Below are 13,514 nucleotides of genomic sequence, written 5' to 3' on the forward strand. Positions count from 1 at the left end.
TTCCGGCCATCTCATACGCGTATGGCCTAGTGTCATACGCGTATGACCAAAAACCAGAATTCCAGATCTGCTATGGGTTTTTCTCTGCTACGAGATTTCTCAGATCCAACCTCCCACAGTCCAATTTTTACACAGCATTCGTTCATATTATCTAACACAGAACATACCCATTCAATTTCACAATTTCTAACCTTGTTACATCTAATTCCTACGAATTTTCTTCAATTATAAACCCATATCTCATTCATCCATAAGTTCACAATTTGCAGCATTCATCATCCTGATTAGAGTCAATTCAATGGCTTATTACTACCCATTACATGTTAACCCATAATACCCATTAAACGATGATAAACCCCCCTTACCTGAGTTAATCCGGCAATTGATTCTTTGACCTTCAACAATCGTGAATTCTCCTCTTGAGCCCTAGCCTCTTCTTCTCCCTTTCTCAGTTTCTTCTCTTTTCTCCTTTTTCCACTTTTTAGTCGCTTCTCTCCTTTCACGTGAAAAACCCTTTTTATAAATGGGACTCTTTACCGATTCCAACAATCATTCCAATTCCAACTTTATTATTCCAATAATAATAATCCAATAATATTCCAATTATTTAATTAAATTAATAAATATACTAATAATAATATATATGAATAATAACCTCTCATTCATATTATCATCATAATATATTATTAAACTTAAATTAAATAATTATCATATTTTATCGGGGTGTTACAGTTCGACTCTGGAGAGACCGCCCTTCTTTGGTCGCAGGATTCGTGAGACAACCCACTGAAGAATCCTTTCTCCGGCTTTCAGCTTGCCGACAGTGACAGTTCGTGGGAACGCGTCACTGTTCACAAACTGATCAGGATAGGGTCGTCTCAGCATGTTATTCAATGCACTCTTAAACTCGTAGCCATCTATGTGGTGAGAGTCAGTTACCTCAGGTAGAGGGTTTTCAGCATTATCAACAGACATATCAAAATATTGGTTCCAGATATTTGATTTAAGCGGTACCTTTGTCGGGCCAATTCTAGAGTGAAACTTGTGCCCGCGAAAGTTGTCATGAAGGCCGACATAGAACACTCGAACAAGGTCTTCACTGTATTTAGTATTACATTCCAAGAAGTTGATAAAGCCCTGATGCTGCAGCAGAGCCAGGACTTCAGGAAGGTGCATGCGTTCAGCGGTAAGTTTGTAGAACGCATGTTGTTGCACAACGCCTCTTTTGCTGATATCTCTGTTGAAGACTTCGACGCGAGCGGGTGGAACGAGTGATACAACAGATATGGGGATGTAGCGGTGTATTCGTCGCTATATGATCTATTGATTAAATCATAAGCAAGGTATATAATGAATTTTCGAGTCGCCACCGCACTTTTATTTATCCAAAGGACTGGCTAAAAAGCGAACAAAAGCCTAAGAAGTTTTACACGTAGAAAACTAATAAAAAGATTAGAGAGTCTGGGTAAGGGGTAAATTACGCAATGGGAAGGTGTTAGGCACCCACTACGTCCTAGGTACTCCTAGGGAGCCCTTTTCACACTTGTTGTATAAAATTGTTATTTGTTATGAAATATTTATTGTGCAAACATGATTGGGATGATGAGAAAAGAATATACAATTTTTATTGGGTTTGAACGGATGAACCCGTTGCCTACGTACCTTCCATCAAAGGTAAGGATCAAAACGCCGTAGTTCGGCTAAAAGCTTCCAAAAGTTAGTGGATTCAATTTTAAACACAAGCCCTAAGGTCTTACGTTATCCACGGGAGAAAACTCAACCTTATACAAACAACAAGTCCACCATGTGAGAACAGCTTCAACTTGCTAGTGAGGGGTTAACCCTATAATAAGCAAGGAAGACTTACGATTCAATCAACTAAGGACAAATAGGTGAGATTGACATCAACCAACTAAGATAAATCAAACCTATAGCTCATGTATGAAAGATTAACAATGGACAAAGCCAAAACAATTGAATGGGTGAAATTAATTGATTATGATTATGAAAGTAAGGTCAAAGTATGATTAAGATTAATTCAAAAGAAGTATTATGAAACGGAGTTTGAAAAAAGTCAAGGACTTGGGTCCAGGTTTTTTAATTTGAAAAACATGAAGATGTTTGCACAATATCTATCTCAAGTTTGAAAGTAAAGTGTGAAAAGGTTCAGGACAAAATGGGAATGAATGGATGTAGATGGATTGTAAAACTTCTCAGAAGGTTCACCTCTTGAGATCATATAGAAGATGATTCAAGTGTGTCCTTTGGAATGGGCAATAAGCAATAACAAAACAAACAAACAAATGATACCGGATGCCACTCAATGGTCTTACTCCAATCTCACAAGCAAAAAGCGGATACCGGATACCAATAGATGGATTTACACCAATCTCCTAAAACAGGAATGGATATCAGAGGCCACTCAATGGACTTACACTAATCTCCTTATCAAAGAAAAGAAAAGAAAGTGGATACCGGATGCCAATCTGTCTGGACTTATACCAATCTCCAACAAAAGCAAGTACTTGGATGTCAGATGCCAATTTATCTGGACTTACTCTAAACTCCCACATATGATCATAGGAATACAAATTCCAAATTACACGGACTTACAATTGTATCCTCACATACAATCAAATAAAGCAACTTATGATCACAGGAAAACAAATGCCAACTTACAGGGACTTATAATTGCATCCTCACATAAACAAACAGAAGCAACATATGATCACAGGAAAGCAAATGCCAACTTACAGGGACTTATAATTGCATCCTCACATACAATCAAACAAATGCATCAAGCAAAGATAAGATGAGTGGCCAATGAAATGGTCTTACAACTCACTTCCATATCATAGGAACAATGGCCAAAGGATGGTCTTACAATTGTCCTCAATGGGTAAACAACAATGATAATGTCACAAAGACAAATGAAATGATCATGCAATAATGAGCAATTAATGATGATAAATGCATAGAGCATACAAGCAAACATGTGCATATGAAGATAAGCAATCAATCAATCAAGTCATTCAGCACACACTATAACCAAACAATGAGGCTCATACAAAAGGGTTAGGCATTGAAGCCAACTGGAATAGGGTCAATGGTGCTCTTAACCTTGCCATTGAGGGGCTAAGGTGAAGCAGATGAAAGGATATGAGGGGTGTGCCTCATTGCTCTTATCCCTGGTCAGGGAGAGCATTTGAATATCAGAAGGTGTGGGAGTTCAGAAAGTAGGAACTCTCTCCACAGATAGGACTCTATAGATCTTGGGCTTGGATCTCAATGCTACAACCATGTAATGGGAGCAAGGAGAAGACTCACATAATAGTAGGAGATAGGTTTCTTATCTCTTGGGTTCTACCAATCGCCTTATTTGAAGGACTTTTCCTGCTTGGGACAAATATAAACACACACAAGCATTGCCTCTTAAGGAGGGCTTCAGACAGTTGCCTGGCCAAATAACAGGCCAGGTCTTCCAGACTACATGAAGAAAAGGGATTATACCTCAATGCAAATTGCTATATAGCAAAGCAAAGCAAGTTCAAAGAACTAAGCAACTAATGGTACCTGAAATAGTCAAACAGAATCAGTACACAATTCAAAAGTTAAAGCAAAAGGAGGTAGGAATCAACAGTCAAAACAAACAGACAAATGTGCAAAGCACAAGTCTCAAGGCATATGAGCCAAGCAACCTACAAAACAAAGAGGTTAGCTCATGATAATCAAATAAACTTATTCAACTTGTATAAGTTTCTTTGAGGCAATTGCTTCTCAACCTGAAAACATGAACTCAATCATAAGCAAAAGGACCACTAGGACAAGCCTAGGGTCAAAAGAGGATGAGAAAGTCAAAACAGCAAGTGATATCCAATCAAAATCAAGTTCAAACATTTAAGAAGCAAACTCAATTGGTTTCATGTTCATATCATGCATCATCATCATTTCATAATCAAAAGAAGTCAAAGCATGGCAAATGAAAACTCATAGAAGTCAACAGCAAGACTTAACTCAAAACCAATCATAAACAATTCCAAAAATCATCAAATAAATCATGATGAATCATAATCCATAACATGACATGCATATAAAATTTCAGCTCAATTGGATCATGGGAAGATAGTCAATGAAAATCAGAAATTCAAAACAATTTCAAACATGCTTAAAGAAGTCAACCAAACATGCATCAACTTCAAAAATTCATAAATCAGTGATAACATATGAGAAATGAATGGGATCAACACCATGGCAAAGCTTAAGATGTCTAGTAATCACATACCAAATTTCAAATTCATCCAATAAAGTATGAGAATTTCACAAATGAAATTGCATGATGTGTCACAAAAAGTCAACATATGACCAAACAGGGGAGAAAAATCTCAAACAAATGGAAAATGTCATAAACAAATCCACAAAAAATCACATGTAAACTAGACATACACAAGCTCAATCATGCAAAAATTCAATCCATTTTGAGGTCAATAGGCATAGCTATGAAAATCATCAAGTTGCACATCAATGGTGTGACACAAATTGTCACACCCTACTTCAAAAAATCAAAACTCAATGACCAGAAATGAGAAATTCATAAACTTTATACCAAAATCACCATTGATGTGTCTAGTTTGTGCACAAAAAATTTCAAGGCCATTGGATAATGCATCACTATTTCACAAAGGTTTTGGTAAAAGGTACAAAAAATGGATACATGTCACAAACCCTAGTACCATTTAAAATCCACTTATCCAAAAAATCAAGAAAAATCATGATAAAAAAGTAGAGATCAAGCAGAGCATAATGCAAAAAATTTCATGAAATTTGGATCACAAATGGATGAGATATGATTTTTGCAAGTTGGGTAACAAAAATGAAATAAACATCAAAACAAAATGATTTAAATAACCAAAATAAACAAGGCCGTGGCATAATGGTAAATATGTGGGAAACTTATTGAAACGCTGCGTATTAGCCAGGCCAACGAAATAACGTGATTGGCTGATGGTGAATGAAACAGTAAACAAGCTCATGCATACGTGAACAGGATTCTGGGCAAATTTTTAGGGTTTTGGCTACAGTAACTTCATCTTCCTCAAGAAATCGTGGAAAAATTTTGTCACAAAAATGAGTAATAAGCATACCATTCGATACATCTAACATCAAGCATCACAACTACAACATCTATAATCATTGAATCAAGCTATCAAAGAGGAATCAAGCAAAAACAACTTTGAGCATCAAACTTAAAAATCAGATTTCTCACTCATCACTCACTCATTTGCATGGATTCAAAGCTCATAGTAATCAGCACGAAGAAATCTTTATAAAGCATATCATGGTTTTGAGAAAGGAGAGATTCGAAATATTACCAACTTGGAAGTGCAGTTGTGATTCAATGGTTCTTTGGAAATAAATGCTCGAAACAGATGAAGGTTTAAGCTCCAGATGATGAATGGTTAAGATGTTTTGGCTCAGCAACCTTGCCTTTAGCTCAAATCGAAAAATGCCATTAATGGAGCTTGGAGAAATAGAACTGGAAATGAGATTACAGCTGAGATTTAATCCTTGCAAATGCCTCCAAATGGTTTGTATGTGATGATACCAACAAGCAATGTACAAGTTCTTTGGTGTTTTTTTGAAGAATTTCGAAAAATGAAGAAAATGGTTTTTGAGAGCAAAGAGTTTTTTTTGTTCTTGAATTGAGGCTGCTAGGGTTTGATTTTGCAGAAAATGAACCTATATACCTCTGTTTTGTGTTGGCTAATGGAATGTTAATCATGATTAACTTAAATGAAGTGTTTTTGGTAATTTGCTAAAATTCAACCAAGTTAGTAATGGGGTGTAGGTCTGCATGAAATGGTCTTTGTAACATGTTTCAAATGTCAATTCAGAACTTACTCAAATGGCAAAATGGATTGGAAATGGTTATTTGGAAAATTCACTTTTCACCCTTACTTGAAAATAAATCATGCAAGTTCAAAAAGGCCATTTTGATTTGTAATGTTTTGGGGCATGATGATGACATTTTTGGAAAGAGGGGATCAAATATGACTTGTTGCAAAAAAACCCCACCCAATTTGGCCAAATGGTTTGGAAGATATGGCCTTTTGAAGTTCAAAAATATTTGAAAATGAATTGATCATAACTTGCCAACCATACATGGGAATTGAGTGTTCTTGGACTTTTTGGAAATGGGAGAACAAGCTCTTCAACTTTCATGTTGGACAAAAATTCATTTGAAGCTTTTATCATGATGTAAGTTTAGGATCAAGAAGTTTCCATTTTTGGCAGGTGAAAATTACAGGTCAAGTTTCTATTTTTGGAAATTTTCTGTTTGACTCCAAATTCTTCCATGATGGTGTTTGACATGATATATGAGGCCTATGTGGACATGAATGAACCCCCTCAAACCAATTCCCACCATCAAATCACTGATTAAATCCACAGTTGACCAAGTTTGACTTTTCTAGGGTTTTGCTTGATTGAACCACTTCTGATGAATTCCAAACCCTAATTCCTTGAGATCTTGATTCCAAATGATATCATGACATATATGAACTCTTGATTATTGATCATGGTGCCCAAATTCTTCAAGAATGGCCACCATCCACTGTTTAATGACTGATCTGACTGTTTGACTGATGATTGCTTCAGCTGCAAGTAACATGGTTAGATGATAATATTTTTGTACTTTTTGGTTAGTAAACATATGAAAAGCAAAGATATACAAATGCAAGACATGCTTGGTGATCAAAAACCAAACTCACAAGGCAAACCACCCACTAGGAGGGAAGCTAGGGCATGCCATGATCCTTGAGGCCATGATATGATATGGTATGGGCCATGAGGGATCTTAGGGCCAAAATTGGGGTCTTACAGATGCCCCTATTTAAGGTCATTCTAGCCGGAGAAGTGAAGTTTAGAAATCTTCATCTCGACGCGGTAGAATGGGCTTAAATAACAGTAATGAGACAAATTTTGGTCCCTAAGAGACCTCATGATGCAAATGTATGCATGCAAAAGACACAAACTCTGTGGGGAATATGATTCACACAGAAGGAAAGATGATCCGTCGTAGTAATACACTTACCAGGAACAGAGACTCTAACAAGACTCTAGTTAGGGATAGTAAGAAAAAGAATGCGTGAACAAGACACGACTCTGGTTAGGGAACAGAAAACAGACTGGAGACCTTACTGGGGAAAAGAATTCCAAAGGAAAATAAATCCATTGGAGAGACACAAGCTGACTCCTGAGGAGAAGCAACAGGAAACTTCAATGAGGAAGCACCAAAGAAATGAGATGTTACCGGTATAAGGGTAACAAGCTCAGGAAGAATGAATATCTAAGACCGGTATAAGGGTGAGAGATATCAATCAACCAACGTCTGAGAAGGACCTGGAAAAGGTACATAAACTCAGGAAAATCTGACTCCACAAGGGACCGAGGTCATAATAGGGAGCAGAAAGGAAGGAACACCAGGGATACCGAGGTATATAATAGGTGACCGACCGAAACGTGAATTGGTATATATTCCAAAACACTCATCATCTGAAAGGAGGGCTTGAAAAAGCAAATCGACTTACAGGATGGACATTCGAATCCACAACGGGAAAACGAATCTTACTCGACTGGGGACACAAACCCAAAGAGTGCATGAGGTACAATATCCATTACCGGCAGACCGTGGATAAGAATACTCGCATGAGATATATTATCTATTATCGTCAGAACGTAGATAATAAACTCGCATGGTAAGAAACACCAGAGATACCGGTTACTGGGTATATAATAGGTGATCTACCGAAAACGTGAGTTGGTATATATGCCAAAACACTCATCATCCAGAACACAAACTGGTTAAAGGATGGATATTCGATTCTACAAAGAATACGAATCTTGCTCAGCTGGGGAAAATCAACAAAGGATTCCAACTAAAGAGCGCATGAGACATATTATTCATTACCGGCAGACCGTGAATAACATACTCGAAAGGAAAAGACACCAGAGATACCGAAGTATATAATAGGTGACTAACCAAAAAGAGAGACAATCGATACCAAGCATCCGGGTAAACGAAAGACAACTCAAAGGGATAAATTGCAAGCATCCGGCAATTATCCAACAACAAAGAAATATTCGATTCCACAAAGGGAAATAACGAATCTTACTCGACTAGGGAAACACAAAAGGCTTCGACTGAAGAGTGCATGAGATATATTATTCATTACCGGCAGACCGTGAATAATATACTCGAATGGAAGATTATCCACAACCGGTTACTGGGTTAATAAAGGATAAATCAACCGAAAAGAAAGGCATCGGGATACCAAACTAGGTATATAATGATGACCAATCAAAAGGAGCAACAAACATTACCAACAAGAGGGTAAATGAAAGGCTATCTGCTGAGGATTCACTGGTGAAAATCAATGATCCAGGGATGAATTGCATAAACAGCAATTATCCACAACAACAGACTAGGGATATAATGATGACAATCAACTATCCGGGAAACGCAATCACTGACAAAAGGTGAAAGGACCCACTGGGGATAAAATTGCTAGCATACGGCATTTATCCACAAAAGATTTGCTGGGGATATAAGTGCTTATCTGAGCAACTTATCCGAGCAGAGGAAACTCATCATCAAGAACTAGATGGAGAGAACCGCAAATTTAGGGTTTACATCTACCGGATACGGGGTAGAAAACCAACAACTCCGCGTGGGGATAGAACAAATCACAAATCCGCACGGGAAACCAAAATAGGGTTTATAACAAACCACAAACTGCTGGAGAGCAGGAAAGTAGGATTTACAACTACTGACTGTGGTAGAAAAACCAACAAATCTGGCTGGGGGAATAAAAGGTGTATAACCACAAATTCCGCCAAGAAGCCAGGAAAAATAGGACTTATAACTACCGGTATGAGGGTAGAGGCCCGAAAAAATTCCGCTGGGGAACAACCCACTGGGAAGCAAAAATATTTGACAAATAGCCAATTCAGGAATAATCCGGAAAGACAGACTGAGTCAAGACACGTCCTAATGAGGATATAACTCAAATAGGAAAATCCATCCCAATATATATGTTGGGAGGAAACGGAAGAAACCGTCATCCACGAGGATATATCTCAGTGGGGAACTGCAGAAAGAAAGACAGACACATTTCCTGCTTATGGGGTCGACTCTATATGGAGAGATTTTAAACACCCGACATCTGCTTGGGGAGATCTGTAAAGAAGATCTGTATCACCCGAAAGCAGGGAACAACAAACAAAGGATATATGGCAAGAAATGCAACATGAATATCTGAATGTTTATGAGTATGCATGAATATGCATAATTTATGTTTGATGAATGCTGACAAAACAGACAATTCTAACGCAAACAGGTCCAGGAATCAAACGCCCGGTATTATACTTCCAAGGGAAAAAACCAACTGGAGAGCCAATCTGCGGAGATCTGTATGCTGTAAAGCAAAGATCTGCGAGTACTGCTGAAGAAGCAGAGGGTCGAAAATATCAGGAAACAACCCAACCAGGGTACAGAAAGTCACAACGGGCAGAAACAACCACCAAGACGAATCTGTAGGGGAACAAGAGAAAATCCGGGATATCTGCAAGGGATCCCAGTGTCAACTGAGAAACAAAAAGTGCATTGCATAAGCACAAACTGCTGTAGCAGCAAATCCACAAAACTCCGCTGGGAACAACCCACTGAGGGAGAATGATATCATCCAAATAGAATCTAACTGCATAAGCAACTCTACTAGGGAAAACTGTCGGCTACTCTCTTGGGGAACAAACCACTGAGGGAGGACAGATCAAACAAACAGATTCTGCAACAAACCAACTCTACTCGGGGAGAACCCACATAGTAAACTGATCACAACAAGTAGATTCTACAATACAAGCCACTCTACTGGGGATCACAAACAGTCAGGAAATCAATCCGTTCACTGGAGGCCAAAGCCATCATCCGATCATACTGGGGATTGAAGGAGTATTCAACAGGCAAAAACTGCCTCAACAACCATTCTGCAGACTATGCTGAGGAAAAGATGGATGAAAATACTGGGATGTCAACCCAAATCAACCACTGAGTAGGAAAATAAATCCTGCTCTGCTGAAGAGAACAACTCTGATGGAGGGATAGCAACAATTCCGCGGACAACTTTGCCGGGGAAAAGGTAAAGTACCGGGTCTCAAACCACTGACTTACCAAGCCTTCAAAAGGAAAGCGATCGTGCTGAGGAAACAGACAACTCCGCTGGCAACTGCACCGGGAAGAGTGACAACAATTCTGCACGCGACTCCGATGGGGATATCAACAACAGCTCTACTCGCGACTGTGTTGAGGAGACAAATGAATTCTGGGGATAGTCGACCCACTGGAGAAAGTGACGGGGCACCAAGATGACAAACCATCAACCACCGAAACTTCTACGAGAAAAACACCCATGCTAGGGAAGATTGCTGCTGGAGAAAACGAAGTCTTCAACAACACTCTGCTTGCGACTATACTGGGGAACAACCCCAACAACAAATCTGCCTGAGGAACAACCTCAACAAGGACCTGAAGAAAGAAGATACAACCAAACCAGGAATATGAACAAATGTCTTACCTGTTGGAGATCATGCCACCCTCGGGAGAGCACTGAGATATTCTTGAGTATCCTTTCAATCTTCTGAATGTTCACTTTGTTTAAAACAACAATTTTTGAAAAATTTGATTTGTTTAAAACAATGACATTTTATCAATTTAAAACATGCAAAACATTTGTGGAATTGAAACAAATAAGAGTGCAAATAACTGGATAAAAAGCTCAAATTGATTTGATGGAATGGTAGCTTGCAAATGGCAAGACTCCATAGATCTGTACAAATTTGAAATCAGTGATATATATTGGAAGAGGGCTACATTGAACATAATGATCCTTTCTCTACCAATTTGAATCTCGATGTATTCAAAGCTTCAGTTGACGACGAATCGAGAATCTTCTGACAAAATGACGACTGGTGAAACAGAAAGTCTTGTCAGGATGCAGTTACTTGCCAAATCCCTAACTTTGCCTAGATTTCCCCAGAGTGAGGTACTCAATCTAGCGGGATGCAAATATTCTTTTTTTTCAAGTCTCTAATTTTTGTCTGGATTACCCTTGCGGGTTCTCCACCGAGACGCTCATTTTTGCCTAAGCCGCCCTTTCGGGTTTTCAACTTAGCGAGCTATTCTGTTTTTTTCATTCTTTTTTTTTATTTGCATATACTTTTTTTTAGGCAAAGTATCTCTTAACTGCATCTGAATTCACAGGACGAGTGAAATCCTCCCCATCCATTGTTGTAAGCATCAAAGCACCGCCTGAAAAGGCTCTCTTAACAACATATGGACCCTCGTAGTTTGGAGTCCACTTGCCCCTGGAATCGGGCGTGAAAGACAAAACTTTCTTGAGCACCAGGTCACCTTCTCGGAACACACGAGGCTTGACCTTCTTGTCGAATGCTTTCTTCATTCTCTGCTGATATAACTGACCATGGCACATGGCAGTCAATCTCTTCTCTTCAATCAAATTCAGTTGGTCATAACGACTCTGAATCCATTCAGCATCAGTCAACTTGGCTTCCATCAAGACTCGCATTGATGGGATCTCCACCTCTACTGGGAGAACGGCTTCCATGCCATAAACAAGAGAGAAAGGGGTTGCCCCTGTTGAAGTGCGTACAGACGTACGATATCCATGCAAAGCAAATGGCAGCATCTCATGCCAATCTTTGTAGGTGACAGTCATCTTCTGGATAATCCTCTTGATATTCTTATTAGCAGCTTCAACAGCCCCATTCATCTTAGGTCTGTAGGGAGAGGAATTATGGTGTGCAATCTTGAATTCAGCGCACAACTCATCCATCATCTTGTTATTCAGATTGGATCCATTATCAGTAATGATCCTCTCTGGCACACCATAACGACAAATCAGCTGGTTTTTGATAAACTTCACAACCACCTGCCTGGTTACATTCGCATACGAGGCGGCTTCAACCCATTTGGTGAAGTAATCAATTGCTACGAGAATAAACCGATGTCCGTTGGACGCTTTCGGCTCAATCATGCCGATCATGTCGATTCCCCACATAGAGAAAGGCCATGGTGATGAAATCACATTCAGGAGTGTCGGAGGAATATGAATCTTGTCCACATAAATTTGACACTTGTGACATTTCTTCACATACTTGCAACAGTCAGACTCCATTGTCAGCCAATAGTAGCCTGCTCTCAACATCTTCTTAGCCATGGCATGTCCGTTGGAATGAGTACCAAATGAACCCTCATGGACCTCAGTCATCAACAGGTTTGCTTCGTGTCTATCCACGCATCTGAGCAAAACCATGTCAAAATTTCTTTTATACAGCACTTCACCACTGAGGTAGAAACTGCCTGACATCCTTCTCAAAGTTTTCCTATCTTTCACAGATGCCCCAGGCGGGTAGACCTGGTTCTGGAGGAAATTCTTGATATCAAAATACCAAGGCTTGTCATCTTTCACTTCTTCGATTGCAAATATGTGAGCGGGTCTGTCCAAGCGCATCATAGTAATATTGGGGACATCATTCCACCATCTGACTACTATCATGGAAGCAAGCGTAGCAAGGGCATCTGCCATCCGATTATCCTCTCGAGGAATATGATAAAATTCAACTTCTGTGAAGAATGTTGAAATTCTCCTTGCATAATCTCTGTACGGAATGAGACCTGGCTGATTCGTCTCCCATTCACCCTTGATCTGATTGACAACCAAGGCCGAATCACCATAGACATCAAGATACTTGATTCTCAAATCAATGCATTCTTCAAGTCCCATAATACAGGCTTCATACTCCGCCATATTATTCGTGCATTTGAAAGTTAGCCTTGCTGTAAATGGAATGTGTGAACCTTGAGGAGTAATGATCACTGCCCCAATTCCATTCCCATATTGATTAACAGCGCCATCAAACACCATCGTCCATCTGGAACCAGGTTCCGGACCTTCATCAAGTGTAGGCTCGTCACAATCTTTCATCTTCAAATACAGGATTTCTTCGTCAGGGAAGTCATACTGAACAGACTGATGATCTTCAATCGGCTGGTGCGCTAAATGGTCAGCCAAAATACTACCTTTGATAGCTTTCTGAGCTCGATACTCAATATCATACTCAGACAACAACATCTGCCAACGGGCAATCCTCCCAGTTAAAGCAGGCTTCTCAAAGATATACTTAATCGGATCCATTCTGGATATCAACCAAGTTGTATGATTTATCATGTACTGGCGCAAACGCTTAGCAGCCCAAGCTAAAGCACAGCACGTCTTCTCAAGCATAGAGTACCGAGACTCACAATCAGTAAACTTCTTACTGAGGTAGTATATAGCAAACTCTTTCTTCCCTGATTCATCTTGTTGACCGAGTACACAACCCATCGAGTCTTCAAGAACTGTTAAGTACATAATCAGAGGTCTTCCTTCCACAGGCGGAGA

General features: G+C 39.3%; 1 protein-coding gene across 1 annotated transcript in view; it reads right to left on the reverse strand.

Moving 5' to 3' along the window:
• Nucleotides 1–13,514, reverse strand: part of LOC127129989 (uncharacterized) — a 171,717-nt gene that overhangs the window by 23,008 nt on the left and 135,195 nt on the right. The gene's annotated exons all lie outside the window — the stretch shown is intronic.

The sequence above is a fragment of the Lathyrus oleraceus genome, chromosome 3, assembly GCF_024323335.1.
Source record: "Lathyrus oleraceus cultivar Zhongwan6 chromosome 3, CAAS_Psat_ZW6_1.0, whole genome shotgun sequence".
NCBI classification, from domain to species: domain Eukaryota; kingdom Viridiplantae; phylum Streptophyta; class Magnoliopsida; order Fabales; family Fabaceae; genus Lathyrus; species Lathyrus oleraceus.